Source organism: Musa acuminata, unplaced genomic scaffold (genome assembly GCF_036884655.1).
Source record: "Musa acuminata AAA Group cultivar baxijiao unplaced genomic scaffold, Cavendish_Baxijiao_AAA HiC_scaffold_590, whole genome shotgun sequence".
Classification (NCBI taxonomy): domain Eukaryota; kingdom Viridiplantae; phylum Streptophyta; class Magnoliopsida; order Zingiberales; family Musaceae; genus Musa; species Musa acuminata.
In genome coordinates, this window is record NW_027020829.1 from 182,501 (window position 1) to 187,500 (window position 5,000).

The window sequence follows — 5,000 nt, forward strand, 5'->3', positions numbered from 1 at the left end:
CCGGGGGGTTCCAGGGTGCTGAGATGGCTGACATTTTGCTCCGCTCACGACGGTCGCCGCGGCACACAAGAACAGCCCAAAAACAGGCCAAAACAGCCCAAAAACGGGCCAAAACTGGCCATTTTTGGCTGCGCGAGCGAGCAGCGAGCGGCGGACAGCGAGCGAAGCGAGAGGCAGCACCGTCCCTGCTATACGAAAGCCCCATCCAGCCCTGTGCCACCCGGGGGGTTCCAGGGTGCTGAGATGGCTGACGTTTTGCTCCGCTCACGACGGTCGCCGCGGCACGCAAGAACAGGCCAAAAACTGGCCAAAACAGCCCAAAAACGGGCCAAAACTGGCCATTTTTTGCTGCGCGAGCGAGCGGAGAGCGGCGAACAGCGAGCGAAGCGCGAGGCAGCACCGTCCCTGCTATACGAAAGCCCCATCCAGCCCTGTGCCACCCGGGGGGTTCCAGGGTGCTGAGATGGCTGACATTTTGCTCCGCTCACGACGGTCACCGCGCCACACAAGAACAGCCCAAAAACAGGCCAAAACAGCCCAAAAACGGGCCAAAACTGGCCATTTTTGGCTGCGCGAGCGAGCGGCGAGCGGCGAACAGCGAGCGAAGCGAGAGGCAGCACCGTCCCTGCTATACGAAAGCCCCATCCAGCCCTGTGCCACCCGGGGGGTTCCAGGGTGCTGAGATGGCTGACGTTTTGCTCCGCTCACGACGGTCACCGCACCACGCAAGAACAGGCCAAAAACTGGCCAAAACAGCCCAAAAACGGGCCAAAACTGGCCATTTTTGGCTGCGCGAGCGAGCGGCGAGCGGCGAACAGCGAGCGAAGCGAGAGGCAGCACCGTCCCTGCTATACGAAAGCCCCATCCAGCCCTGTGCCACCCGGGGGGTTCCAGGGTGCTGAGATGGCTGACGTTTTGCTCCGCTCTCGACGGTCACCGCGCAATGCAAGAACAGGCCAAAAACTGGCCAAAACGGCCCAAAAACGGGCCAAAACTGGCCATTTTTGGCTGCGCGAGCGGCGAGCGGCGGACAGCGAGCGAAGCGAGAGGCAGCACCGTCCCTGCTATACGAAAGCCCCATCCAGCCCTGTGCCACCCGGGGGGTTCCAGGGTGCTGAGATGGCTGACGTTTTGCTCCGCTCTCGACGGTCACCGCGCAATGCAAGAACAGGCCAAAAACTGGCCAAAACGGCCCAAAAACGGGCCAAAACTGGCCATTTTTGGCTGCGCGAGCGAGCGGCGAGCGGCGGACAGCGAGCGAAGCGAGAGGCAGCACCGTCCCTGCTATACGAAAGCCCCATCCAGCCCTGTGCCACCCGGGGGGTTCCAGGGTGCTGAGATGGCTGACGTTTTGCTCCGCTCTCGACGGTCACCGCGCAATGCAAGAACAGGCCAAAAACTGGCCAAAACGGCCCAAAAACGGGCCAAAACTGGCCATTTTTGGCTGCACGAGCGAGCGGCGAGCGGCGGACAGCGAGCGAAGCGAGAGGCAGCACCGTCCCTGCTATACGAAAGCCCCATCCAGCCCTGTGCCACCCGGGGGGTTCCAGGGTGCTGAGATGGCTGACGTTTTGCTCCGCTCTCGACGGTCACCGCGCAATGCAAGAACAGGCCAAAAACTGGCCAAAACGGCCCAAAAACGGGCCAAAACTGGCCATTTTTGGCTGCACGAGCGAGCGGCGAGCGGCGGACAGCGAGCGAAGCGAGAGGCAGCACCGTCCCTGCTATACGAAAGCCCCATCCAGCCCTGTGCCACCCGGGGGGTTCCAGGGTGCTGAGATGGCTGACGTTTTGCTCCGCTCTCGACGGTCACCGCGCAATGCAAGAACAGGCCAAAAACTGGCCAAAACGGCCCAAAAACGGGCCAAAACTGGCCATTTTTGGCTGCACGAGCGAGCGGCGAGCGGCGGACAGCGAGCGAAGCGAGAGGCAGCACCGTCCCTGCTATACGAAAGCCCCATCCAGCCCTGTGCCACCCGGGGGGTTCCAGGGTGCTGAGATGGCTGACGTTTTGCTCCGCTCTCGACGGTCACCGCGCAATGCAAGAACAGGCCAAAAACTGGCCAAAACGGCCCAAAAACGGGCCAAAACTGGCCATTTTTGGCTGCGCGAGCGAGCGGCGAGCGGCGGACAGCGAGCGAAGCGAGAGGCAGCACCGTCCCTGCTATACGAAAGCCCCATCCAGCCCTGTGCCACCCGGGGGGTTCCAGGGTGCTGAGATGGCTGACGTTTTGCTCCGCTCTCGACGGTCACCGCGCAATGCAAGAACAGGCCAAAAACTGGCCAAAACGGCCCAAAAACGGGCCAAAACTGGCCATTTTTGGCTGCACGAGCGAGCGGCGAGCGGCGGACAGCGAGCGAAGCGAGAGGCAGCACCGTCCCTGCTATACGAAAGCCCCATCCAGCCCTGTGCCACCCGGGGGGTTCCAGGGTGCTGAGATGGCTGACGTTTTGCTCCGCTCTCGACGGTCACCGCGCAATGCAAGAACAGGCCAAAAACTGGCCAAAACGGCCCAAAAACGGGCCAAAACTGGCCATTTTTGGCTGCACGAGCGAGCGGCGAGCGGCGGACAGCGAGCGAAGCGAGAGGCAGCACCGTCCCTGCTATACGAAAGCCCCATCCAGCCCTGTGCCACCCGGGGGGTTCCAGGGTGCTGAGATGGCTGACGTTTTGCTCCGCTCTCGACGGTCACCGCGCAATGCAAGAACAGGCCAAAAACTGGCCAAAACGGCCCAAAAACGGGCCAAAACTGGCCATTTTTGGCTGCACGAGCGAGCGGCGAGCGGCGGACAGCGAGCGAAGCGAGAGGCAGCACCGTCCCTGCTATACGAAAGCCCCATCCAGCCCTGTGCCACCCGGGGGGTTCCAGGGTGCGGAGATGGCTGACGTTTTGCTCCGCTCTCGACGGTCACCGCGCAATGCAAGAACAGGCCAAAAACTGGCCAAAACGGCCCAAAAACGGGCCAAAACTGGCCATTTTTGGCTGCGCGAGCGAGCGGCGAGCGGCGGACAGCGAGCGAAGCGAGAGGCAGCACCGTCCCTGCTATACGAAAGCCCCATCCAGCCCTGTGCCACCCGGGGGGTTCCAGGGTGCTGAGATGGCTGACGTTTTGCTCCGCTCTCGACGGTCACCGCGCAATGCAAGAACAGGCCAAAAACTGGCCAAAACGGCCCAAAAACGGGCCAAAACTGGCCATTTTTGGCTGCACGAGCGAGCGGCGAGCGGCGGACAGCGAGCGAAGCGAGAGGCAGCACCGTCCCTGCTATACGAAAGCCCCATCCAGCCCTGTGCCACCCGGGGGGTTCCAGGGTGCTGAGATGGCTGACGTTTTGCTCCGCTCTCGACGGTCACCGCGCAATGCAAGAACAGGCCAAAAACTGGCCAAAACGGCCCAAAAACGGGCCAAAACTGGCCATTTTTGGCTGCACGAGCGAGCGGCGAGCGGCGGACAGCGAGCGAAGCGAGAGGCAGCACCGTCCCTGCTATACGAAAGCCCCATCCAGCCCTGTGCCACCCGGGGGGTTCCAGGGTGCTGAGATGGCTGACGTTTTGCTCCGCTCTCGACGGTCACCGCGCAATGCAAGAACAGGCCAAAAACTGGCCAAAACGGCCCAAAAACGGGCCAAAACTGGCCATTTTTGGCTGCACGAGCGAGCGGCGAGCGGCGGACAGCGAGCGAAGCGAGAGGCAGCACCGTCCCTGCTATACGAAAGCCCCATCCAGCCCTGTGCCACCCGGGGGGTTCCAGGGTGCTGAGATGGCTGACGTTTTGCTCCGCTCTCGACGGTCACCGCGCAATGCAAGAACAGGCCAAAAACTGGCCAAAACGGCCCAAAAACGGGCCAAAACTGGCCATTTTTGGCTGCACGAGCGAGCGGCGAGCGGCGGACAGCGAGCGAAGCGAGAGGCAGCACCGTCCCTGCTATACGAAAGCCCCATCCAGCCCTGTGCCACCCGGGGGGTTCCAGGGTGCTGAGATGGCTGACGTTTTGCTCCGCTCTCGACGGTCACCGCGCAATGCAAGAACAGGCCAAAAACTGGCCAAAACGGCCCAAAAACGGGCCAAAACTGGCCATTTTTGGCTGCACGAGCGAGCGGCGAGCGGCGGACAGCGAGCGAAGCGAGAGGCAGCACCGTCCCTGCTATACGAAAGCCCCATCCAGCCCTGTGCCACCCGGGGGGTTCCAGGGTGCTGAGATGGCTGACGTTTTGCTCCGCTCTCGACGGTCACCGCGCAATGCAAGAACAGGCCAAAAACTGGCCAAAACGGCCCAAAAACGGGCCAAAACTGGCCATTTTTGGCTGCACGAGCGAGCGGCGAGCGGCGGACAGCGAGCGAAGCGAGAGGCAGCACCGTCCCTGCTATACGAAAGCCCCATCCAGCCCTGTGCCACCCGGGGGGTTCCAGGGTGCTGAGATGGCTGACGTTTTGCTCCGCTCTCGACGGTCACCGCGCAATGCAAGAACAGGCCAAAAACTGGCCAAAACGGCCCAAAAACGGGCCAAAACTGGCCATTTTTGGCTGCACGAGCGAGCGGCGAGCGGCGGACAGCGAGCGAAGCGAGAGGCAGCACCGTCCCTGCTATACGAAAGCCCCATCCAGCCCTGTGCCACCCGGGGGGTTCCAGGGTGCTGAGATGGCTGACGTTTTGCTCCGCTCTCGACGGTCACCGCGCAATGCAAGAACAGGCCAAAAACTGGCCAAAACGGCCCAAAAACGGGCCAAAACTGGCCATTTTTGGCTGCACGAGCGAGCGGCGAGCGGCGGACAGCGAGCGAAGCGAGAGGCAGCACCGTCCCTGCTATACGAAAGCCCCATCCAGCCCTGTGCCACCCGGGGGGTTCCAGGGTGCTGAGATGGCTGACGTTTTGCTCCGCTCTCGACGGTCACCGCGCAATGCAAGAACAGGCCAAAAACTGGCCAAAACGGCCCAAAAACGGGCCAAAACTGGCCATTTTTGGCTGCGCGAGCGAGCGGCGAGCGGCGGACAGCGAGCG